Source organism: Rhipicephalus sanguineus, chromosome 6 (assembly GCF_013339695.2).
Source record: "Rhipicephalus sanguineus isolate Rsan-2018 chromosome 6, BIME_Rsan_1.4, whole genome shotgun sequence".
NCBI lineage: Eukaryota > Metazoa > Arthropoda > Arachnida > Ixodida > Ixodidae > Rhipicephalus > Rhipicephalus sanguineus.
The window spans coordinates 10,924,106-10,951,412 of NC_051181.1; the positions used below are offsets into that span (position 1 = coordinate 10,924,106).

General features: G+C 46.9%; 1 protein-coding gene and 1 pseudogene across 1 annotated transcript in view; one reads left to right on the forward strand and one right to left on the reverse strand.

Moving 5' to 3' along the window:
• LOC119395595 (uncharacterized) overlaps positions 1 to 27,307 on the forward strand; it is a 319,487-nt gene that overhangs the window by 199,428 nt on the left and 92,752 nt on the right. The gene's annotated exons all lie outside the window — the stretch shown is intronic.
• LOC125758919 (uncharacterized) lies at positions 8,411 to 9,278 on the reverse strand (annotated as a pseudogene).

Genomic DNA, 27,307 nt, shown 5'->3' on the forward strand with positions numbered 1-27,307 from the left:
CATGAATTCCGGGTGTAGAGTAGGATGGTGATAAAGTTTATGAAAAAATGATAAACGAGAAATTTTACGGCGTGTAGCCAGTGACTCAAGACCGAGATGTGATTTCATTGAGGATGCACTTGCCATCCGGTTGTAATTCCAAAGAATAAAACGACAGGAGTTATTTTGGATTAATTCGATGGAATGAGTTAGGTTGTCGTGATAGGGGTCCCATATAGCTGATGCATACTCTAGCTTCGGCCTTAGCAATGTTTTATAAAGTAGTAATTTTAATGGCGATGGAGCGCGAGAAAAGTTACGGCGCAAATAACCAAGAAAACGGTTGCCTTGGTTAGTTATGTACTTAATATGTTTGTTCCATGTTAGGTTAGATGTTATATGTACGCCCAAGTATTTATATGAATTTGTAGCTTCCAAAGAAATGTTATTAAGATGATATACGGGCAGACAGCTATTCGATCTAGATATTCTCATAAATTTACATTTGCTAATGTTAAGCTCCATACGCCACTGTTGACACCAGTTGCAGATGTTGTTAAGATCGGCCTGAAGAGTAGTGATATCTTGTGGGGTAGTTATTTCTTTGAAAATTACACAGTCATCGGCAAAGAAGTGTATATTAGAAGTTACTGCCGAAGTCAAGTCATTGATATAAATAAGGAATAAAAGCGGTCTCAGAACCGAGCCTTGTGGCACTCCGGACTGAACGATACTAAGTGGTGAGTCATGATCATTAGCTGTTATGAACTGGGAACGATTAACAAGGAACGACTCAATCCATTTTAGAAGGTTACGGTCAAGGTTTAGTATGTGTAGTTTATGAAGTAAAAGTCTATGGCTTACTTTATCAAATGCTTTTGAATAGTCTAAAAAAATGCAATCAGCAAGGGAAGAACGGTCAAGTATCTGGTGTAGCTTGTGAGTAAAAGACAACAATTGAGATTCACAAGATAGGGTTTTGCGAAATCCGTGTTGTGAAGGTGTAAAAAAGGAGTTAGATTCAAGAAAATTCATCAGGTTAGTAAAAATGATATGTTCTAGTAATTTGCAGCAGGTGCTAGTCAATGATATGGGACGATAATTTCTAGGTGAGGTTTTGCTTCCAGATTTATGTAAAGGAATAACTTTTCCTGTTTTCCATGCGAGTGGGAGAGATGATGTGTTGAGCGATTGCTGGAAAATTTTAGTTAATACTATAGAGCTATATGAAGAAGTGTTTTTAAGGAATTTGGCACTGATGTTGTCAAATCCAGGTGACGAATGCATTTTCATTGAATCTATTAGTCCAATTACGCCAGTAACATCGATAATTATAGGAGGCATTGGTAAATAGTTATAGTTGTTTAATGCAGGCAGAGTAATATCATTAGTTCGCGAGAAGTTGTTTACGAAAACATCGTTCAAGAGGGCTGCGCAATGGCTTTCTGGAACAGGGTTACCAGAACTATCATTAAGAGTGATGGAATTATCGGAAAGGGGATGAATGACTCGCCAGAATTTTCTGACATTGGTTAGTAGCATAGATGGCAATGTGGACGATAAAAATGTTTCTTTAGCTTGTTTGAGAGCGGCTACATAGGCGTTAGATGCAAGTGTGTAAACTTTCCAACGGGACTCAGTAGGCGTTTGTTTTGCCGAACGATACAGACGTTTTTTTCTGTTAGACAGGCGTTTTAAAGTATTATTGTACCAAGGCGCGCGTGGATTACAGGTTATGGCACGGGTTGGGATGTGTTTGTTTGTTAGACGCTTTACCTCAGCCTCGAACATATTCCAGTTTGACTGCACAGTACGGTTATCAAAGTCCTTCAGAAATTCATCCACAAATTCGCACAGTTCGTTGTTTATTGCTTCATAGTTGGCTTTTTTATAGTCTCTAATAATTTTCTTGCTTTTTGGAAGTTTTTCAAACGGAACATTAAGGTGAAAAGTAATTATCAAATGATCACTAATACCTGGCAAATAATGAGTGTCCGATGCACATTCACGACAATTGGTTAAGATTAAATCAAGAGTGTTAGAAGTGTTTTGTGTAATTCTTGTGGCTTGAGTTACCATTTGACATAGGAAAAAGTAGAACAAAAACCAAAAAATTCCTGTGAGTCAGAAGAGGATGATAAGATAGGTTGGCCATTATTCCACGTTATGTTAGGAAAATTGAAGGCACAGGAAAAGGGGTGCAGAATGGAACTTTGTTGTAATGGTAGAAACTACATCATGTAAATCATTAATAATTGAGGATGAAAAAGAAGGTGGACGATAGCAAACACCTAAAATTATTTTTTGGTTGTTGAGAGTTACTGTGGCCCAAACTGTTTCTAAGTTGGAACTGATGTGAATGCATGATGATGGGATATCTTTCGAGATAGCAAGAAGTACACCACCACCACGACGCTCTTTTCGATCGCAGCGATATACCAAATACCGCTCGCTACTATCAAAAAGTTCTGAGTCAAGCACGTCGTCCGAGAGCCACGTTTCAGTTAGAGCTATTATATCAGCTGAGCATGTATCTATTGTGGAAACTAATGAGTCGCAATTTTTAAGAATACTTCTGATGTTAGTATAAAGAACGTTCGCATGGCTGCTTTGTTTAACGCCACTGCCCCTCGCGCATCCCTACGTAGGAACATTTTGTGAAGCAGTCAAAACGCGGGTAGTACCGCTGCTACGTTCATGAACTTCCTGAACACTGTCAGAGTTAGCTTGGTATATATAACACTTGTTATTTATTAGTAGTTTCTTGTAGTTAATTTTGAACTGTGGTTTGTCTGGCTGAGAATTTGCAAACTCAAATAGCTTTTTGCGAGCTAAGCGGGTTGCGGGTGAAAAGTCTTCGCTAACATTGATATGGTTGGGCTTAAATTGTGCGCGTGATGCAAGCATTTTTTCTTTTATTTTGTAGTTACTGAACTTGGCAATTACAGGGCGTTGTTTATCAGCTCTGTAAGTGCCGAGCCGGTGGGCTCGCTGAATGCAATCACTGTTAATAGAACCAAGCGTGGCATTTAGTGCAGTGATTAGTTTTGTTTCTGTCTGCTGCCATGTTTCCTTCGAGTTGGGCAGACCAAAAAATATCAAGTTATCACGACGGGACCTGTCTTCCAAGTCATCGAGACGTGATAATAATGAGCTATTGTGAGCATTAAGGTGGTCAACAGTGCCCTGTATGCGTGCTAAGTCAGTATTGAAGCGGTCCAGGGTTTTAGACTTTTCCTCAAGATCATCCAGCCTTTTTCGGATACTTGTTAGCTCAGACTGTATGCTTTTTTGTCCGGTTTTGATGGCTTTCACGTCAGCTACGAGTTCAGCTTGACATTTAGAAGATTGAAGAGAACGGGTGTGAACATCTTTAAGAAGCGTAAACATAGCCTTCATTTGATCTGCAGGATTATCGGGTAAATCTTCGAGCCCTTGTAGAGCAACAGCGCGAGTGTTTGGTCCGGGGTTAGGTTCAATATCTCCGGCACAAAGCAGTAGCATGGCCATTGAGTAACACTGGCATAAAGATTCACACAACACCCGTGGGCACGGGAAAATAATGAGACAAAGGTCGTCAGATTTTTTAGAATATTGCAAGAACATGGTACGCACCTGCATTGCAAAAACGTGTCGGTTAAGCACAACGCTGCCAATGCTGTTTCCGTGCCCACTGAAGAGGGTGTCGGCGCGCCGGCTGTTTCAGTCCGTTCGTACAATTGATGACACTGATGCTGGCGCTGGGTAGCCTGGCGGGAGCTGTACAACGGAAGTTGCGTCCAAGAAGTTGTTGGCATCCAGAAAAGGCGCGTTGGCGCAAGAGCCGCAATCAAAGCCGAAGCTCTGAAATGGCGGGACTGCGTTGGTGGGGCGATCAGGGACGGATGATAGCGAAGCAAGAACGAGTGATAACACCGCCTGCATTGCAAAAACGTGTCGGTTAAGCACAACGCTGCCAATGCTGTTTCCGTGCCCACTGAAGAGGGTGTCGGCGCGCCGGCTGTTTAAGTCCGTTCGTACAATTGATGACGCTGATGCTGGCGCTGGGTAGCCTGGCGGGAGCTGTACAACGGAAGTTGCGTCCAAGAAGTTGTTGGCATCCAGAAAAGGCGCGTTGGCGCAAGAGCCGCAATCAAAGCCGAAGCTCTGAAATGGCGGGACTGCGTTGGTGGGGCGATCAGGGACGGATGATAGCCAAGCAAGAACGAGTGATAACACCGCCTGCATTGCAAAAACGTGTCGGTTAAGCACAACGCTGCCAATGCTGTTTCCGTGCCCACTGCTTACTGCATGAACCACATTATCGGTGCGCTGTGCAAACCTGTCGCACTGCTTCTTAGTGCACACAGGTGTCTTACTTTCTTCGTTAACCGCCCGACACATTTTTGCCAGCTTGTCCCGCCCTTTCCGCCACTTTCTTCAAGTTGTGTGAAACGGAATGTACGTAAGGAATAGTGGAGACATTCTTTGTACCTCACTCTTGTGCTGCTGCACGAATGGCATTATTGCCTTGGTTCTTCACTTTTAGCATCTTTTCTGCAACGCTAGAGAGAATTGCTCGCGGGTACCTCCCATCTGTTAGACGACGAACCTGGTCGTCGAAACTACTTCGCAGCCAATGAATGCATGATTTCTTTAGGGCATTGTCAAAAGATTAATAAACGACGCTATGCTTGACAAGCATAGAATGCGAGGAATGAAACAACAAAACCGGATTTTAGCTCTTGGCTGAAACGCCCAGCAGACATGTTGAGGTGAAAAATGAAGCCCTAAATCGAGGAAACGTAAAAAACTATCAGCCGGAAGCTTGTGAGTCAAAACTAAAGGTGCCAAGCACTGACGAAAAATTACAAGTATATCAGAAGATTGCTTTTGCAGGTCTTCCTTGTCACAATCTAGAACAATGAAAAAATCATCAACGAATCTAAAAACACGTAGCACTTGCGTGGGTGTCAGGCGCTGCTGCAACAGTCTGTCTAATTTCGCTAAAAAGATGTCGCTCAGTATCGGAGCTACGCATGAACCTATGCACACACTATCTTTTTGTAAACAGATGTCCCCTTTCCATTCTACATAAGTAGAACCAAGGTAGGTTCTCAGCAGCTCCAGGAACGAGCCTACTGCTATACCGGAAGCATTTTGGAATGAAACCGCCCCGTAGCTGTCAATGCATTCCGCTACGCTAGTAAGAAGAGCATCTTGTGGTATCGAGTAGTACAAGTCTTTGATGTCAATTGAAAAGGCATCCAGCTGTCTAGTCTCATTTTCTGCTAGAAAGCACACAACCTGCTCAGAATTCTTTACTTTGAAGGGATCAACATTCATCAATTTGTCTAGGTTCTGCTGCAGGTACAAAGATAAACATTTCTGCCATGCTCTGTTTTCTGACACAATTAACTTGCAGGGGACACTCCGTTTTATGGGTCTTTGCTGCAAAAAACACATCAAGACTTGGTGTCTTGTTTGACTCCATGGCACTCGACAGCTTTGTGAGATTTAGCTTTCTACATAATTGTGAGGCTTTTGTCTTACTCAAGCTAACTTCACTGACCTGCTTAAATGTTGAAGCCAACGCTTCGGATGCCTTTCGAATAGTACACGGACTTACTTAGGCATCACGGCAAAACCGCTTTCCTTGTCCGCAGGTAGCAGAGAGAGCGCACGTTCTTTCATGTAGGCGACAGTCTTACGCACCGGAAAGTTCCTTTCGGATGATTCACATCGGATTAGCACATCAACACCTTCGGCTGCACATCTTTCTTGCTCGGCTTCGGGCGCACGTCTCGACAGTTTCTTCACCACTGCAATGAGCTCAGGAGGCTTCTTCTTGGGCTCGACGGCGAACTTCGGCCCACAGCTTAACACTTGCTGCACCGACTCCGGGACCGTCGCATTGCTGATAACGTGAACGGGGCGTCCGCTTACAGGGACTTTCCTTGGCAGCAGACCTCGAAGTGTAGGCAGTACTTGTTGCCACAGCACTTCAGTGGCAGTGGCTTTAGTGGCTGTGTTCACAACACACATCCATTCCCTGCACAGGCTTCCAGCACGATCCTTTGTTGATGTCAACCGAAAGATGCTTGAAAGTGGTCCTTGTAAGGCGAGCTTGCTGCATCCATTCCGATCGCAGAATCTTGCAGACTCTGCTTCCATGTCCAGTCGAAGGCGGGACGTGGCCAAAAAGAGCTATGACTTCATGTGAAGGTAGTATTTATTCTCTGTGTCAGCATGCCTTGTGTGTGTCAGCATCTTATGTCAGCATGCCTTCTCTTTTGCTTTCAGTAAAGGATGTCAGATTTCTTGCAGGAACCGTTTTGCATGTGCAGTAGGAGTGACCACGTGATGCACTGTCATATCTTTTGTAACGTTCTTTCTTCTGTTTATTCATGTTGTCACCGATCTCGGAGGCGTGTGCGTTGGAGATAAATTGAGAAGGCGCAGGTAGGCACAGCAAACATAATTTAATTACACACAAGAAAAACTATACGAAAAACACTCAAAACAACTAACAATGAAAATCTTACAAACACTTAGAGCAATATGCGAAAATAAACAATTCTCAGTACTTCTACACCGACTCGCGTCGCTACTGGAGTCTGTATGGCCACTTAGGCCTCGCCAATGGAACACTCTTACTTGGCTCCGTTACACGCCGTAAGTCCAGCCTCCGTTGTGCTGGTTCCCCAGTCGATGTCGCCGACGATCCTCTGTCGTCCCGATGAACTGTCGTCCTGATGCATAGCAGACCACGAAGCTGCCGTAAGCCTTTTCCCAGTCGCTGACGTGGCAGGGCGTCTCGGTCGCTTAGGCCTAAGTACGAGCTCGGCCCCTGCTGTACTCGATGACGTGGCGTCCCGGGGATTGCTGCTGGCTGAAGCTTGAAGGGGGACTGCTGCTGGTGCGTCCGGAATTGCCGCAAGGTGCTGCAGCACCTCCAAGGAGCCTCGCCCGAGCGTCGTCGTGGTCAACGGCCACGCCACGGAGTGCCAGTGTCACGGCCTCCGGAATCGAACGCTCGCTGCCTTCCCGTTGAGAGAACGTAGCTGCCAATGCGACCTTCCTCTTCTGTAACCACGCAAACAATGCCAGCTCATCGAACTGCTGCCTTCGTTTACGGCTTGTGTCACGCGCATCGCGCCGTGTGCTACCCTGCACGTGCTCATGCCTGTTCCGCGTGCTTCTCCTCCTACTTCGTCGTCTTCGTCGTCCATACGTCCTCTCCTTACTCATGACACATGTGAAGGCAGTATTTATTCTGTGCAGATACTGAATTAACTTTCAGTTGTTAGTGCGCCTTGTGTTACGTGTCCTTCTCCTCGTCTGGTCTGTTGTTTTCGCCAGTGCTGTTTTACTGCTTTTATTTCATTGTTTTGAGGTGCTCGGATTTTATCCTCAAAAGCTGAAACCGCTCGACGCAGGCCATGCCGCAATGTTTGGGATACTTCTCAGTTGTTTTAGCCCACTGATGAAATTGCATGCACTGTGGTGTGAAGGTTCAAGCCGAGGCGGCCGAGGAGGCAGGCTGAAGCACGAGGGCCACAGAGTAAAGACACACGCTCCGAGTCTCCAGCAGAGGTGCCCCAGTTCATTCCAAACATGCCCTTTTATGTTGCGTACTAGAGGCATACCTGCCAAGTCTCCCGGATTACCCGGGAGACTACCGGATTTTGAACGTTTCTCCCGGTTGTACGGGTCATGGGTAAATCTCCCGGAAATCCAGTTTTGCCCTGCACGTCCGGTGCTTTGTCTGGCCACAAGAGCAAAGTTGTCTGGCCATGTAGTAGAAAGGATTCTTCTTCTTTTTTTTAACGATGGTAGAAAGGTTCAACTCAGTTTCATTGCGCATGAAGTAGCTGTGCACTTTGCGCCGCAGTTCAGCACTTAAAAGGGTAGCCGTTACTGATGTCTGTCGAGATAGCGTGTTCGCCAGCGCTCGCGACCGTCCCCGTCTCAACGGCGCTCCTTATGGTCCCTTGCCCGACGAAATAACTGGTAAGCAAGCGACGACAGGCCTCGCACGCAGAGCGATGTAATCGCATGTGCCCTTCGCGCGACGGTGACGGCCGGGTCGTTTCATCTCTGCTTCAACTGCATTTGTCCCTAGCGCTAGCGCGCTTTTACTCCCACGTGAAACAGACGATGCGTAAGCAATGTTCAGCGGCGACCGCAAAATCTCGCTGACAGTGTTCATATAATTGCTATCGCAGTACCCCCTCCCCCGCGGTCGGCATACTTTATACCCCCCGTTGAGTAGATCTCCCGGATTCCGTTCCTCGAAACTTGGCAGGCATGTAGAGGGCGCCCCATAACCTACTCGTCTAGAGTTATATCGGCAGTTCGTACACATGCGCCCTCTACACCCCCCTTTTTGGAAAATAAAAGAAAGCAACACCTTGCTATCAGGTGTACAACGTAAATGTCTGATAGCACACTACAAGTTCAGCCACACCGGTGGCCTAACACAACGTCCAGACCGAATGCGCACAACCGACGCAGGCGGACTTGAGGGAGCAGTCGGGGCAACCGGTGGTGATGCAACTGGTAGAGGAGCAAGTACCCTGAGAATTGGACTGCTGCACACTGGCTCTGGGCGAGTTGGAGTCTGTGGCAGGCTTTTTGTGTCCGTGGACTGGAGCCATTATGTAACTGCGCAAAAAACGGACGGTAACACAAGAGGAGAGGAAAGCACAAACAAACTCAGACTATCATCTGAAGCTTTATTGCAAGAACAAGGCAATATAAAGGACAGGATGAAAGCAAGAAAGGGCAAAGGGGGAGGAAAAAAAGCCAAGAGGGGCCCATATCAACAAAAACCCAGGGCATATCAACCATCAACCAACCAATATCAACCATAAACCATGGAGCTGCCGAGGTCTAGACCACCTGATGACAGAGACTGCTGCGAAACCAGATGTCTCCGGTTGCAGATGAGAGCACCTGCATCTGTCTGGACCGCGTAGGAGCGTGGACGCTGCGCTGGGCTAAGAACAGTGCCAGCACAATTTGCGTTGCGAATCCACGCTCTCTCTCCCTCCTCCAGGGGCCGCAGATCTTCTGCAGCATGTCGACGGTCAAAATCTTGACGCTGGCGACGTCGTTGGGCAGTGTCACCAGTTGGCAGCATTAGGCAGTTCTGGAAGCAACACGGCCATTGAGACCGGAAGGCGAGTCCTGAGGCTGCGCCCCATGAGCAGCTGAGCAGGGCTGTACCCGGTCACGCCAGATGCATTGCGGTATTACAGGAGGGCCAAAGGGCAGTCCGGAGACTTCTTGAAGAGTTCTTTGACCGTTCGCGCCATTCGCTCGACTTCCCCGTTGGACTGCGGGTACCTGGGACTGCTGGTGACGTGGAAGAAGCCGTAGCTCTGGGCGAAGACACTGAATTCTGCCTACAAAAATTAAGGCCCATTATCACTGACGAGGGTCTCTGGGATTGCATGCCTTGCGAAGACACTTTTGATAATGGAGATCACCGCTGTGGACGTCGTCGAGCGAAGGGACAGCACTTCTGGGTACCTCGAGTAGTAATCTACGACGAGAAGGTAGTCGGCTCCTTCGTGATGAAAGATGTCCACCCTGACTCGCTCCCAGAGACGGCTAGGCGTCATGGTAGGCAGCAGTGGCTCTGATCGCTGGACCCACGTGGTGGCACAGTTGGGACAGTTCTCCACCATGGCGATGTTCTGGCTCCCCATGGTCGGCCACCGGAGAGCTCCCCTGGCGATGGCACAGCAGCGGTTCGCTCCGAGGTGTCCGTCGTGGATGAGGGAGAGGACGTGCTTCCGCAGGGAAGTGGGCACCAGCAGGTGTTCACCGCAGAGAAGAAGGCCGTCACCGATACTGAATTCGGCCTTATGAGCCCAGAACTGAGCCATGCTGAGAGGCAGATTCTCTTTCCGAGGCCACCCTTGCTCACAGTACGACTTGAGCTGCGCACATTCCCCATCTGCAGCCTGGTGAGCTCGGTCGAGGAGGACTGCAAATGTGGGAGGGATAGCACGTAGGCTTCTTGAACGTACAGCTCCACCTTGTCAACAGCTGGAGTCGCTGGCAGCTGGATGACTGGGTCCCTTGAGAGTGCATCTGTGGTGACCAGCTGTTTCCCAGGAACATACTTGACGTCAAATTGGTACTGGAGAAGGCAGATGTGGAAGCGCTGGATTCGTGGTGGCATGAGATCGAGATCCGCGGTTCCTAGGAGCTTTACTAAAGGCTTGTGGTCAGTCTCCAGGGTGAAACAAAGACCGCGAAGAAACTCGTCGAATAGGTTGATGGCCCAGGTGGCAGCCAGTGTCTGGCTGTATCTCTCCGTTCTCTCCGGAACAAAGGTACAGCCGGAACATCTCTCCGGAACAAAGGTACAGCCGATCTGGCTGTACCTTTGTTCCGTTTCAGCCAGCACTCGAGAGGGGTATGCAACTCGTCGGCATTCCCCTGATAGCTGGTCTTAAAGAACGGCAACCAGACCGAAGGAACTGGCTTCTGCGGAGACTGTCGTCAACGGTGCAGGATTGTACCTTGCGAGGCAGATGTCTGAGGACAGCATGCTCTTGAGCTTTTCAAATGCCGAAGCTTGTGCTGGTCCCCATGTCCAGGCTGCAAGCTTGTTCAGGAGACTTCTGATTGGTGCAGTTGTTTGAGAGAGGCCCGGGAGGAAGTGACCGACATGGTTGAGCATACCGAGAAAATGTTGGACACCATGAACGTCCTGAGGAGCTGGCATGCGCTGAATGGCTGCCACTTTGTCTGGATCCGGAGTGATGCCATTGGCACCGATGACAACGCCAAGGAATCGCACGCTGGACACGCCGAAAGTGCACTTGGCAGCACCCCCGCTTGTTGGAGGAAACCGAGGACTGCCTGGAGGCTTTGGTTGTGTTCTGTGCTGTGGCCAAACTCAAAGATGTCGTCCATAAGATTAACAACACCGGCCAACCCTTCCAGTAGGCGAGACATTTGACAGCTGAAAGTATTCCGGTGCCGATGTTATGCTGAATGCAAGGCGGCAGTAGCAATACTTGCCAAATAGAGTGATGAAAGTCGTGTACTTCTGGGGGTCGCACGCCAGGCATACTTGGTGGAAGCCTGAAGTTGCGTCCAACTTCGAAAAAACGTTGGCGTCACCGAGAAGTCCGACGGTTTGGTCAACGGTCCGGAGTATGTGGCGTTCATGCAGAACGACTTGGTTGAGTTTGATCAAATCGATGCACAGGCGGTAACACCCCGCTGGCATCGGGACGGCGACAAGTCCCGCGCGCCAGTCCGTCGGTTTGTCGACGCGCCGGATCACGCCCTCCTGTTCTATCTTGTCGAGCTCCTTTTTGACTACATCTCGTAGCGGTATTGGGATACGCTGGGCTGTGCTGAGGGCATATAGTACCGCGTCAGGCTTGATACGTATAGTGTACTCTTCCGGAAATGTGCCCAGGCGGGTGAAGAGGGTTGGAGGGACTTCACGAGGTGGTGCGTCCAGCAGAACTGGTGTCACGGTGCCAACAAACCTGACGACCCTAAGGGCAACGATAGCAGGATAGCCGAGAAGTGGCTGCTCTTATCCCGCAATGACGTAGAGGCGCTTGTTGACTTGCCTGCCTCTCCAAGACAGCGGCGCGTCGAAGGTGCGGAGAAGCTTCAGGGCTTGTTTCCCGGGTCCGAGAAGTTTTTCGCCATGTGGCTTATCGAGGACGGCGGGGCAGTGCGCGGAACTACTGAGACGTCTGCACCAGAGTCCACTTTGAAGACGAGAGGGTGCCCGTTGACTTGTACCTCAACGTACCGCCCGTTGCGAGCTGCCGCCGCGACTGAGTGGAGCTCCATGGATCCGAGGCGCTTCTTTTAGCGACATACCAACGCGAAGTGGCCTCGCTTCTTGCAGTGTTTACAGACTGCTTTGGCCACTGGACAGTCAGACCATCGGTGAAACTCAAGACTACAGAATTGGCAATGCCCACCTAGGCCACTTTTCGAAACCCCGCCAGCTCTGTTGGTCATTTGCGAACCGTTGGGCCGGTCACGTGACGCAAAGTCAGCAAAGTTGCCAGAGTCCCGTCTGTTGCGTCGGCCACGTGCACGCTGCGCGGGTTTATGCGAAATTGTCGCGTCCACGTGAGCTGCCGTCAGCGGTTGCCCATCAGTGAGGGGCAGGCGTTGTTTTTCGCGTTCGGCGTCTTCGTGCTGATGAGCTTGCACGAGTGCGGTTTTCTGGCATCGCAAAGCACCAGGAAGACTTTATTTTCGTGTATATATTCTATCACTGGGGACACCAGCGATGTGATTACGACTGAGATTAACAGTTCAAGCACGCTGCACCATGCAATTTGACAGCTCCCGTTTGCTCCGCAGTACAATCATCGACCGATTTTCCGGACCTGTTGGGGACCACAAAATAGTCCCAAAAAGTTGTTAAGACATGAAAATGAAGTTTGTTTAGATTAGAGCAGCCTACAGAAATCTCCAAGTATGTCGTGCTTCGTGCTACGCTTGGGGACGAGCAGATTTGGTCGTATTCGGGCTAAAGTGACGTCAGCACATTGGCGATCGCAGTTGATGCTTCCATGGCACCAAGAGAACAAAATTTGACCCTGGTCACAAAAAAAAAAAAAATGCCAGGCCTGCGCGGAAAGTGCAGCACAGTCACAGCGAAAGCTCGAAGAGCAGCATTTCTAGATCACTACTTCTTGCGCAAAATTTTTTCTAAGACGACGGACGAAACAGACACGGACGGGCGCAAACTTCCAACTGAATTTATTATTAACATGTGCCCTACATATATACAAATATGACTATGACAAAACAAAACAAAAAACAACAATGCCACAGGTGTGCAGTGTGTCAGCGCGCATTAGCTACTCACTCCCCCAAAATGTAGTGACCCTTCCAAGAAAGCCATTTCCTTCTGTGTCAATGACACTGACGTCATGCTCACGCAGTTGCTGCCCTCCCTTTGCATTTTGGCTGCCTCCACGATCTCTCGTGTGCGCTGATCCGCGTCATGAAAAACAGCAGTACACTGTTTATACAACGGTTTGCATCCACACTCGTGGCAATGAATGGCCAGATTTCCATCCCTGCCCCCTTCCACCCTGTTCGCGTGCTCACGCAGGCGGTGGTTTAGACACCGACCTGTTTGCCCAATGTAAGGTCGTCCACACGAGAGTGGCAACTTGTACACGACTTCCTTCGTGCAGTCAACATACTTGTTTCGGTGTTTTACGCCGCATTTTTCCTTTTTGGCTATAAATGGGCTTGTGGCAATGCACGAAGGAAGTCGTGTACAAGCGCCCCGCAAGTTGGCTAGCCTGTGCCCACGAATTTCTTCTGCACCGAGGCCCTCCCCGTGTGGGAAGAGGCACGCAAGGCCCTTTGCCGCCTGCTCGGTTGGCGTGGTGTACAAGATCCCGCTTAGTTGCGGTAGGGTATATATCGGCCAAACAGGCCGGTGCATGAACGACAGAATGAGGGAGCACGAACTTTCGGTGAAAAATAAACTTTCAGCACATTTGCCTGTGCATTGTGGTTCCTGCAAGTGTGAGCCTGGGTTTGCCAGTGTTTCCGTTCTTGGAAAGAGCAACGATGTCTTAGCGCGTGAAATTATGGAAGCATACTATATTAGAAAGAAGAAAGAATGCTGTGTTAGTGACACATCTGTTGCTCTGTGTGGGGGTGAATTTAGTTTGATCGATTCATTTTTCGATTAGTGGATCATGTTATCGCGTGTTTTCTGACGAGCTTGTGAGGCGATGTGCGAGCGCAGGGTCGCTGTGGTTATATATGACGCTAATGTTCTGGGAATAAAGTTAGTTGCGAGTGACGCCCTTTCTGTCCTGTCCTTACTTTTTTTCCTTGATGGTACGCGTCTTTTTGGTTTTTCAGTAAGCATGTACCAACTAGCCCAACAAAAAGTTCTATTAAATCTTTTTCTTATATCGTTTTTTTTTTTTTTTCCTATTTGAGCGATAGTGGTTACGGACACCGGCGGCGGCGGAGGTGGAGAACTACGGCGCCAAAAACGGCCGTTGTTGTGATCTCATAACAGCTTTCGCTGTAAAAATGAATGCTATGTCTCGTCTGGCCTGCATAGGTCAGCAAAACAGATGGAGCTCACTCCAACTCACTCAAGAAATATATTTTGTGCCTAGAGCTAACTCGGACTCAGACTCACCAAAAGTTTTCTCAACAATACTCACTCGGACTCAAACTCACAAAATTTTTTCTCAACCGTACTCACTCTGGCTGAAAGTCACCAAAATATTACTCACTGAGACTCAGACTCACGGCTCAATCTGAGTCTGTGTAAGTCTGAGTGAGTTGACTCATGAGTTCATTGGTGTACATTTAGCTTTTTTGACCATGGTGACAACACTCTTTAACACCAGTATCTCTTATAATCGGTGCTCTACTAACGCCTTATGATCTCGTAGCTTCAAAACGAGTTATCAGTGGTTGGAATCCGGTAATAGCATTTTATTGGAAGAGATGGCTGAGATATTTTTGTCAAAACTTCCGTGAAAAAGTTCGCGAGGGAGTGGAGGGCGGGGGGTGGTAAAACTCATGCCTCTGATTAACACTTTCGTGACCGCACCTATTCCCATCGATAGTATGTTATCGATGACTTCAAGTTCAAGTTTTGGCACTCTCTGAGCGGTTCTGGACAGCTAACGCAATACAAAGGGTAAAATAGCATGTTCTTCATCAGTTTTGTTTGCGAGTTTCTTTTTTCTACCGCGGGAAGATTTTTAAAGTTCGTTCGCAGTCGGGTAGGTGAGCGCTCGTTGTTTCACACTTCGTGTCGACATCGCTCGCGGGTGCTCCACAGAAACGGTGAATTTCGACGGATTCCGATTAGTCTGAGCGGGAATCTCTGGATGATGGTAGCAGCACAGACACGGAAGACGACTTCGATTCGCCAGGCTTCAGTACGGACGGCGAAAGTGCGTCAAACCTCCCCGGAACATCGGCAGCTACCCGCCGGTAAGTTTCGTCTTCTCCTCAGGTCGTTTTATCGCTGCCGCGCGTTGATGTAAACGTATCCGGTGTGTTCTAAAAATAACAGCTCTTATCTGCAAGGTGTCAACTTCATTCGGGCGGGAGCATTTGGTGCCGGCTGCAGAAAGAGCAAACGCTTCGGTGCGCTGCGCAGCGGCGTCTTCTTGTTGTTTTTCACCGCAGAAGTCGTCAGAGAGATATGCAACCACACAGATAAGTATGCATGGATGCATACTTTCGAAAAGCCAACATACAGTGAGAGGGACGGATCCATGGAGGGAGCTTACTGAAGAGAAGATGAGCAAGTTCGTCACACTCCATGTGTACATAATAATCGTTGAAGTCCCGCGCTTGCATTAGTGTTGGTGTCAACGACACATATTTCCAGGCCTTCGTCCACCGTCAGTGATGCCACGGAAAAGGTTCAAGGCTTCTTGAGTGTCTCTGATGTGAAGACGACGACCGTCGCATCCCACGAGAAGCTTCACCACGTGTCTTCTCTATTGCAACACATGAACGATTCTTCTACGCTATTTTTTAACCCCATCGGAACCTTTCAGTGGATGAGAAAATGGTGAAATGTGAAGGTCGGTATGGTATTCGGCAGTATATGAGGGAGAAAGAGGTCAAATGAGGGTACAATTATAGATTTTTGCAGATTTGAAACAGGCTACACTGTTCATTTCAACGAATACACAGGAAAATTGAAAAATACCAGAACTGCAAACTATGCTAGGAATGTTGAACAGAAAAAAGTGATTTTTTTTTTTCCGAAACATGTGCAGCCAGCCTTTGTTTCACCGCGTCGAGAAACTGCATCGCACGGTGGCATGATAAGCACTAGTGCCTATATTCTTGTATTTATGTAAATAATCTTTGTACTTACAGAGCTTATATTTCCACTATTATTCTACAAGGGCCTTGCGTTCAAAACATATATTTCGATTTTTTTAAATGTTTACCCTTTGCAGAGTAGCATTCATGTTTTTATTAATCTTTTTTTTCTTTTTGATGCATTTTTTTGTGTGAGAACTTTTTATTACATTCAAAATAAAGTCCATTAATTGGAATTAATACTGTTGGAAAGACTAATTCTTCCTCTATCATTTGATACCCTACACTTTAGCATCAATTATTTTCTGTGGCAGGAAAAAAAATATTTCCTGGACTAGCCAAAAACAACCGATTTTTCCGCGGTCACGAAAGTGTTAAGAGCTGGCATATGACTATTGAGCTAGAGCGGTGAAGTATGTGTGAGTGGACGTGAGCATAAACATGACCTGACATAAGGCTGATAGTAATGCTGAAGTTGAGTAGATAGGACCATAGCTCGGCAAAAAATGTAGAGCTCACTCAGACTCACTCAAGAAATGTATATTGCACTTTGGGCTCCTTTGGACTTTGACTCACGAAACTTTTCGTCAACCATACTCACTCGGACTAAAACTCACTAAAATTTTTCTTAACCAGACTCACTTGGAGTCGCCAGAATATTACTCACCCAGACCCAAACTCACGGCAGGATCTGAATGAGCCTAAGTGAAGCGACTCATGAGTGATTTTGCCAACCTATGCTGGTCTGGTTTCACAACGAGGCCTGGGGTTCTATATTCTGCACTGACATTGCATAGTACGCGAGCCTCCAGCATCAAAACGCGGCCACAGTCGAACCCGCGTGTTTCAGGTCAGTTGCCGAGCACCGTAGTCACTGAGCAAATGACAACTGGAAGAACAAACGCACAAAGAAAAAAAAAACCTACTGTCGTGTTAATGATTGGTGACAAGGCTGACTGAAAAAGACAAGTCGCGTCCCCTAGAGCGTTTTGCTAGCCCAGGAAGAGCGGGCATGGCCTCTCAAACTGCAAGATTGTGCGTGCTCCCCATCTCGGGGGCAACACAGCTAGCCACTGGAAGCCAAACTGGACCAAAGCAGTGGAAAATCCAACATGGCGGCTTTCTAAATCAAGCGGCGTAGCTCAAAACGAGTGATTTAGTTAAAAAAATGGAACTTTAGGGCATAAATTCATCCGAAAAATCAGTCGCAAAAATGTATTAGTGCTATGGGAACCTTGACGGTGCATTTATGAAGTCCGAATTTTTGCTTGGAGTCAGAAAAATTTGTCGGTGACTGTAAACAGCTGGGAGCACTGGGCACTTGCTTGGTACCCGTTTCTAGGCGGTCATCGGTCGTGGGTTTGGTACTTTTGTGGCCTGTTCATCGGCGGCATTAATTTGACACTGCATGTGCAAGAGGGTTGCTGCCGCTCGGTGACTCCTCCGCTTGCCACTTCGTTCTAAACGCTTTGAGTAATGCGGCTTAAAATGCGTGCGTTTGGGTTGGGACTGGAAGAAATTTCGAATGAAGTGATGTTTCGAGTAAAGTGATTTCGTTATAACGAGGGATTACTGGATCTTATATTGGCCACAAGTTAGCCCACCGAAGAGCTTCGTCGTTTCCAACTGTCACTGCAGCTTTCTTCACTACCAGGTGATAATAGCAACTGCAGTATCATCTGCAGTGGCTGCAACAAGCAGTGGTTTCGTTTTCGCTGCTGGCCTTTTGAACGGCACAATCGTCATACATGCAGTAGAACTGATGAAACCGACAGACAATTAAACCAAGGAAAGCATAAGGGACATTACTTGTGGTTTCTTAACTGTAGTGTAATGACTCTTGCTTAGATTGAAGGGAATTAAAGTGGACGAAAAATCGCCCTTTCCATTGGTGGGATGCGACTCCACAACCTTTGAATTATGCATCTGATGCTCTACTATTTGAGCTTCGACGGAGGGCACTCCCCCGTCCACTTTTCTTTTGCAGGGTATTTATGTGTGCTTTATACCTGGGAGTGTTAGCAAGTTCCAGTCTTAGCCCAGGTGGCGAGTGTGTAACACTCTTTTTTGCCAGAGCACATCACGGGGCACATGATCTTCACATGAGGGGGTGGCTTACCAATAAACCTAAGGCATCAAGTCTTCAGGGACAAAGCCCTAGCTCCCAGGTATAAAGCACACATATATACCCTACAAAAAAAAGTCGATGAGGGAGCGCCCTTCGTTGTAGCTAAAATGGTAGAGCAACGGACATGCAATTTGAAGGTCGTGGGTTGGGATTCCACCAACTGAAAGGGTGATTTTTTGCCCACTTTCAACCTTTCAATTTAAGTGAGAATCATTACATGACAGTTCAGAAACCACAGATAATGTCCCCTATGCTTTCCTTAGCCTCAAGGAGTACTGACAGAAAATTTCGAAGGCGAGATAACAAGTGAGATGATTTATGTGGAGACACACACGACATCTACCAAGTATCAAGGGCAAATATAGCCTGGAACATATTTAAAGTCAATTTCAAAGTGCATGCCACGCGACTAAGCGTTATGCAGAGTAGAGGTGTGCACGGGCTCCGGGTAGCCCGAAAGCCCGACCCGGCCCGCGGGCCGGGCTCGGGCGGGCCGACGTATTTTCACCTCGGGCCCGGGCCGGGCTCGGGCCCGGTGCTAAGCCCGACTCAAGCCCGAAATATATAGAATGTGCGGGAATTGTTTTCCAGCACACATACAGCGCCTTTTCCGCGACCGCCCTTTACCGCTTTTCCTTACCATTCGCCACTTAAACAAAAAGGGAGCAGGTAAAGCACTGCCTCTGTTGCACTCCGACAAACAGAGAAGTAACACCACCTAAGCTAGTGACGGCGCCACGCTACTGTTCGCGTTAGATTTAAGGCCAAATCCCATATGAGTGAAAATGCACGCGACAGCGACGATCGACACGACGTAGATCGCTTTCGTGCAAGCTGATGCTTGCATGGGCGTACCCCATAGACGTGACGGCTGTAGCGAGCGAACTCCATTGTTGCTGGCATGAGGCCGTCTACTAGTAATTTGTAATCTGTGTAATAGAGACTGTTCGTCGCGTGTCGTTTGATCATATTCGATATGCCTAATAAAATGCGAAATTACTGGAAAACGATGTTTTGTTTTCGCAGCGAACCTTTAAAATGCCGGACCGGGCCGGGCCCGGGATTGTGTTTTCGTACATCGGGCCGGGCCGGGCGGGCTCGCAGCGCTTTGCCGTCGGGCTCGGGCGGGCCTTCAACAAAATCAGCGGGCCCGATCCGGGCTCGGGCTCGGAAATACGGCCCGTGCACAGCTCTAATGCAGAGCACGTCACGAGTTCGTGTTGGCTGGCTGCTGGCATGTGCCCTGTGGCACCTGCGTGCTCCCTTCCGCTGTTCGCTCATCATGCTCGTTGGCAGATGTTACGCACCACCTCTGTTGATACTGCAGCACTGATTCCGCGATAAGTGTGAATATGCCAGGGTTATACTGTGTGGTTGACTTTTGCCCATCGTGGTCACATTTCGGCGCAACCATGCACAGATTTCCCGTCGATGGCCCTTGCCGGCGAAAATGGCCACATCTAACAAGGTAGCGACTCCTGCCTGCGAAAAATCATCGTCTTCGGATGATGACAACGATGGCGACGACATTGCACAGCATGTGCAGGCGTGGCAGACGAACTGTTAGTGTGGCGTCCACTTGTGCACGCCGTCTGCGTCACGGCTTTGTGTGGTCACGTGGCCAGCTGTGTATACCCAAAAAGTGGAACTGCTCCTGCCTAGCTCGATGCTCTTTGAGACCGAAACTGCGACTAAGCTCACTTACCAAAACATGTTGCGGGGCTAGTTGGTGATACATTCTTATTTAAATATTGTAGCACTACATTAGACGAGGACAAGAAGAAAGATTATTCGTCGCCTTGTCTTTTTTTGCTATAAAATGTTGTGCGGTTGTTTCAATAAAAATAGTTGGACTCAGCGCTCGTCCTGTCATGTACCTTTCTTCTTGTCCTCGTCTAATGTAGCGCTACAATATTTAACCCTTTCAGACGCCACCCATGAAAAACTGTCTGTAAATGCGTCAAATCGATACAATGGTATTTCAGGGCACTCGATATTATATTGCAACAAAAATAATGTCGGAATACTTTGATTTATATGCGTTATAGTAATCATTCCTAATCACTTTGTAATTAAATATCTATTTATTCTGAAGTTAATTCATGCTGTGTTTTTGCATAAATAGAATGAAATCTCAGGCTAGAAATATCATGCAAATTCGTTTTTGGTTATGTCCATGTTGAGCAAAGAAAAATTATACTTTTAACACGTCGAACGACTCGTCGAATATGGTAGTGCCTTCAGCAAAGTGATCATATGCAACAGTACACTGCAAAATTAAGTTAAATGAAGAGAGATTTATTATGCAGGAGGTTCAATTCATCGAAAGCTCAAGGTATCTTGCTCTTTCTGAGCCCCTAGTCAATACAAATAGCAAAAACAAGTGGTGTACACAATTGTGTACATAACGTCTCAAAGGGTTAAATAAGAATGCGACTAAGCACTCTAAAAACGTCTTTAAATAATTCGTGCACTCGAGCAAATGAGGTTTCCAGCCGAGATAAGTGGGTCATAAGCTAACTGTTGCAACAAAAAAAAACAAGGCGCAATATTTTTGTGTCAGTGCTCCTTTAAGGTGACGGTCTCACTCCGGCGGCACAAACACATCGTCTTGTCACTTTTCCAGCTGATGCGGCGGCTGCTCTCCATGTTTTATATAGTTGACTTATATATCACTGAAACGCTTGATCTTTGTACATTTCAAATATATCTATTAAACACAAGTCAACCATTAGTATTTGGGGATGGATAGCCAAGAATAAGTGCAAGTTACACAGTTTTGGCTGACTGTGCCTCAGCAGTGACCATTTTTTGAATAATCTGCTACAGTTACAGCGCTGTTCTTTGCGCAGCACTTTCAAGACATATTTACCTATTTCCTCAACATAGCAAATCGATGTCAGACTTCTACTTTTTTTGTTGCTTAGCTTTTGAAAACAGCTAAATTTAGTAAATTTCGCAGCAGACTGTCCAGTAACTATTCGCTAGAGAAAGTTGATTTTCGGGGCATATGTAGAGGATAAGATTTTCCATCTGTATGCTCAATTCCATCTATGTGCACGTGCTACTTTTTAAATTATATTCATCTAAATTGGGCAATATTCTCAATATATGGACCTACCTTGGCCCATTTTCGTGGAAAGCTACTGAAGTTCCATGGCCGAATTTGCACGTAGAGAAAATAGAGTCCCCTATCTATTTCCTCAAGGTAGTGTTTTTCAGTAAAGCAAGCAGAAATGCGATACGAAGCTCGTCAATTGTCTTAATTTATCGTGCTGCAAATGTCAACAAAAGCGGAGTAATCTTCAAACTGTGCTGAAATCTCAGCATGCATAGCTTAAAATATAACAGCTATGGTATCCTTATATAATTATACACACTAATCACACACAAATACTGCAGGAACACTGAGAAATCTGCATTATTCCCTTCACTACAGCGAAAATCTTCCTCTAGCACCACCTAGACGGACAACACGAAAGTGCTGAATTGGAAAGCTCTCCATCTCCCCGACTGTGGCGTTCGAAAACATTTTACCTCAGGGAAGAATGTCTTTTCTAACTTCAAACCATGCCCCACCACCTGCAAGTCTTCTCTTTTTGCCTGCCCTTCTTACGGCTGCGCGGGAGAGCAGGTGTGTAGTCCTCTGAGAGGATGGGGTCAAGGTCGTCAGGTGAAAAGAAAAGCCGTCGCGCGTGTGTGTGTGTGTGTGTGTTTGTGGCCCCACTGGGCGACCACGAAAACGAGGGGTGTGCAAGGACAGACAAAAGAAAGCAGAAAAACGGACAATGCACGTGCGTGGGCAAAATATGTTTTGACTAGCACCTCACTTCCCTTTTTTTTTTTGCTTTTTTTACAAAAAATGTACTTTTCCAGAAGTGTGGTTTGCTGAGCTTGTTAGTATGATCCTAGAAGTACATTTACAGTGCAAACGCAAAGACGCACCACAATGAAAGAAACGACACACACACAAGTGTTGTGTGTTTTGTTTCTTTCTTTGCGGTGCGTCTTTGCGTTTGTGCTGTAAATGTACTTCTAGGATTATGAACCAACTTGGGGGGGAGGGGGGGGGACAAAAGAAGTTTTATTGTTGGTATGAATCCACAGCAATAAACATCATAAATACGAGATGAGGCACACATATACAGGAATGACACGACAAATGTTTTGTACTTGCTGTGTGTTCCTTTCTGCCATTGCTACCAAACTAAACACCGCACAGTTAAACTAAACAAATTAACAATTGAACACAATTGGGATGTATTTATTTTTTTTTATTTATTTAAATACTCTCAATGCCATTTGCGGCGTTACAGAGAGGAGTGGTTACAAGTTATAGATGGCAGTCTTGAATGATGCATGATCAGGGTTGCTGGCGATGGAGGCAGGAAGGTGGTTCCATTCGGATGAAGTCTTCGGCACGTAGGAGTGGAAGTACATGTTGGTATGGCAGAATGGCACATGGACTTTGAAGTTATGGTCAATGCGAGATGAAATGTAAGATGGTGGCGAGAACAATGTGCATTTTATTTCAGGATTCATGAAAAAAATTTTGTGGAAGAGACATAGGCGGGCCTGCTTCCTCCTGTTAGATAGGGTAGGAAGGTCTAGAGAAGTTTTAATTGATGAGATATTAAGTACGGGAGTAATTAGCGACAGTGAAACGAGCTGAGCGATTTTGGATGGCTTCTAGTGCATTAACAAGTAAACAAGAATGAGGATCCCAGATTGATGAGGCGTACTCGAGTTTAGATCTGACTAGTGTTTTGTAAAGAAGTTTTAATGAAACAGGTGCTAATGAAAAGTTATGGCGCAAGAAGCCGAGAGTGCGGTTAGCATTGTTAATCACACAACTGATATGACTATTCCACGTTAAATTGTTAGCTATGTGAACACTTAGATATTTGTAAGTGTTGACAGATGACAACTGAAAATTAGTAATTGAATAAACAGGGCTAGTGCAGTCAGTACTTCCTCGAGAGATCCTCATTATTTTACATTTGTTAATATTCAGTTTCATTGACCAGAGTTGTTGTCAATATCAGATTGAAGTAGTGATGAATCATGAGAGTTAGTTATTATGCGGTAGGTGACAGAGTCGTCGGCAAATAGCCTGATTGTTGATGTAATGCTGGATGGAAGGTCATTAATATAAATTAGAAAGAGTAAGGGTCCAAGGACAGAACCTTGCGGCACACCAGATGTTACGGAACAATTGTGTGAGTCATGATCGTTAGCTGTTACATGTTGGGTTCTGTTAGATAAGAAGCATTCAATCCATCGTAATATGTTTGTGTACGGTGAGTGTGTACGGTAAGTGTACGGTGAGAAACGGTGCCAAAAGCTTTTTGAAAATCAAGGAAAATGCAATTGATAATGGAGCCAGTGTCAGATGCTGAAAATAAGTCGTTGGTGAAGAGAAGTAGTTGGGTTTCGCATGAGTAGCATTTCCTAAAACCATGTTGACTGTTATGAAAGAAGTTATTTTCTTCGAGACATGTAATTAGGTTAGAATAGATTATGTGTTCGAGAAGCTTACATGGAATACTAGTCAAAGTGATGGGCCTGTAAATAGAAGGATTAGATGGGTCACCTGGTTTAGGCACAGGAACCACCTTCCCCGCCTTCCAGTCACTGGGCAATGAGGCATTTTGCAATTACTGTGAAAAGAGCCGTGAAAAAATGACTGAACAATAAATGGCAGTTTGTTTGAAAAATTGGGGAGCGATTCCATCTATGCCAGGTGCTGAGGCTTTCATTTTTAGTATGAGGTGAAAAATCCCCATTTGATCAATGATGATTGGTTCCATTCGGGGATATCCAGTATCGGCTTGAATTGGTAAATGATTGGAGTTGTCAACAGAAAATGCGTTTTTAAATACATCTTGCAAAGCTTCGCAGCACCTGTCACTTGCAATCGCCAAGCCAAGTTCGTCACACAGATCAATGTTCTTATTTTCGCACCATCTACAATACACCAAAACTTACGAGGGTTAGACTGTAGAAGAGAAGGAAGGGTATCGCTAAAGAAACTATGTTGAGCAACTGCATAAGCTTTTTTGTATTCTAATGTTGCACTGTGATGAGCCGCCCATCTCTCCGTGTTACAGATGATGAAGCGCTGCGGTAAAGTCGCTTTTTTTTTATTACGTAAGCGAAGAAGTGCTGATGTGAACCACGGAGAGCGGAACGCCATTCGAACAGTTTGCAAAGGAACATAACAATCTATAAGTGAATTAAACTTATTTTTGAACGATACCCAGTTCTCCTCCACAGTGTTATCAGCAGCACATGCAATGTATTTTTCAGTGAAAACTTCGAACTCAGTACATATAGATGCATAATCAGCTTTCGCATAATCTTTTATAACTTTGGTTGCGTGCATAGGATGCTGTGGTTGCATTGCGCAGGTGAAGTGTACAATGCGATGGTCACTAAGCCCAGGTAGGTAATGAATCGATGAAATGACCGAAGGATTAGTTGTGAAAACCAAGTCAAGTATATTGGGAGAAAATGCTGTGATGCGCGTGGGTTCATGGATTACTTGGGTTAAATTGAAATCATTGCATATATTTAAAAAGCGATTACCTTCCTCTGAAAGACAGCTAGCCGTTCCATCCTCACTGCGCCAAGTAACTTCTGGAAAATTAAAATTGCCCATGACAAATGGGCAATTTGTCATGGGCAATCTGGGTATCTGACAGAAACTGCATGCAAACAGTCATGAAAGTTTTCGCGAAAGTCTGAGGGGCAGTGAGGCGGAGAGTAGCAAACACACAAAATCACTTCCTGATACGCAAAGCAAATGCACGCGCATATGTCACGTATCTCGGGAGCGCTTGCAATGTCGGAATGGAGTTGGGAGAGAGAGAGAAGAGAGACTCGGGAGACACCGTGGTGGCACTGCAAACAAAACTTTATCGTACACACCACGGCAAACCAAAACAAACACGCACTCAAAATTTACAATAAAAATCAACAAGTGCAAACATGCTGAGTTAGTGCGCAATCACTAACACTACAAAACATTTGAGCTATGTCTAGCTCCTTCAACTCGAGCGCCTGGCCACTATGGCCTCTCAGTTAGTCGCGCTACACATAGAACGTTCTTACTCCGTTCGTGGAGTCCGCTGACTCAATCGAGTTCCAAAGTCGACGCCCAGTCCCGTCGTCGCAGCTCCTGTCGACGTCTCCGGGCCGTCGCCGTCGATCAGACGCCTCGCTGATCGTCCTCCTCGCCGATGCTTCCTTCCTTTCGGAGAACCCCGGTCTCTCCCAGTTAGGCCTAACTCCTGGCCTCCCCTTGGTGCCACCGGGTCGAACTGTCGACGTGGCTCTCCGGTGATTGTCGGTGGGTCGCCGTCATCTTGCCGAGCTGTGGTAGTGCCGCAGGTGCCACGAGAACTGCGTGATGAGGCTGCCGCAAGCCCGGGACGCCTCGCTCGGTAGACCCCGAGGTCGACGGCCACCCTCCCGGGGCATGCACAACGCTGCCTCCAGAACTCAGCCCTGCTGTTCCCGTCGCGGACGCGACGCTGGCCTGCACCACCTTGTTCCTCGACGACTCCACCGAACAATGCCTGCTTGTTCCTCTGGGGTTTCGCACCTCAGTTCGGGTCGCGTGGCACGCGCCTTTCGCCGGCCAATGGCTTGCGTCGACGTGGCGGGGGTGCACACCATCGGGTACTTTTCCATTCCCCGCACACCATCGACGCCTTGCGCTGTCCGGCACGCGCCCCGTGCCCCTTTACTCATGACATTGGGCCCCCTTTTAAGAGTTTTTTCGTAAAATACTGCTCTTGTCCTCCTCTTTAGGGTTCCAGCCCTCTGCTCTTCCGTTGGTCTTGTAACTTATGATTTGTTCCCACCTGTCTTGCGTTCACATTTACTTTCACTGACACAGCACCAAACACTGCACTCGACCGTTCACAATGTCCACGAGTTCCTCGTTCGTAGAACTCTAGACCGCAGTATCTACACTCGCCGAAATAACTACGCACAATTCTCTTAAAAAACTTCAAAAACTACGCACCATACGCAACACTCACCCTTCTAAGATATTCACAAATTCAATTACTCTCAAGCTTTACTCCCAAATAGCCGTACAATAATATTCTCAAAGCCTATTCACTGCACAGAATTTATATTTCACAGAGCCCTTCTTAACACCATAGCAGCCACCAGTTTACTTCCCCACACTTAAACCTGTGCTTTTTCACATTTCGTGTCTTCTTCAGTTTTTTCCGCCGTCTGTTCGCCGCCCATTGTCTCGCCCGCTCACTACAGCTGATGACCCTAACCCGACGCCTCTTCCAACCAACCTTCTCTGACTTCGTCCTCCCTCTATATCTGACCCTGGTTACACGCACCACACTCTCTGCATCCCAACAATTCCGACCTGCTTTACGCGTTTTCGCAACATTCTTCTTCATTCGCTTTACGCGTCTGCCATTGACAACTTGGAGAGCTTTCCTTGCGTCCTGATAATTGCTACCAGTTTTCAGCACTTTTCGAGCTGTCCTCATTTCTTTTACTTTCACGCTTTTACCCTCGTGCGTCTGAGGCACTCCAATGCTCTGCCTGCCCGCTGGCATTACATCTTGCGAAAGCTGACCGCTTCTTCCTTCACCGGGCATACCCATCAGCGACGAGCTATATCCTATCTCCATGTTGCCTGGATGCACCGCGTTCTTTTCTTGTATGCCCACTTCAGGAACACTGGCATGGGACTCACTAGTCGTTGATTTACTCCCGCCATATGCAACATTTGGGCCCTTTTTCTCCAGCTCATTCTTAAAAGGACTGTTCTTATTTGCCCACGTAGCGTGCTCCCTATGGCTGTTTCCTCCGTTTCTCATCACGGGACGCCTCTTTGAACTAACTTTCTGTGACTGCGTCCTACATATATGCCCGACACTGGCTTCTTGCACGACCCTCTCTGCATCCAAATAATTATAACCTACTTGACGCGTTTTCGCAGCGTTCTTTCTCCTTCGTCTTACGCGTCTACTGTTCACAGCTCGGGCATCTTTTCTTGCGTCCTGATGCTTGAAACCACTTTTCGCTATCTCTGGAGCTGCCTGCGTTTCCTTAACTTTTACGCGTTTAGCACTGTGCTTCTGAGCCATTGCGTTCACCTTACTCTTTATTGTCACATCTCGCGAACGCCGACTACTTCTTTCTTCAACATACATGCTGATCAGTGTGGAGCTATCCTTTGGCTCTTTGTTGTCTGGAGGTGTCGCATTCTCTACCTCCGTCCCTTTTTCAACAGCACTGACATGCAGTTCACTAACTGTTGATATCCTGTCACTATGTGCAACCCTTGATTCCTCTTTGTTCTGCCCATTTCTACAAAGACTGCTCGCATCTGCACCACTA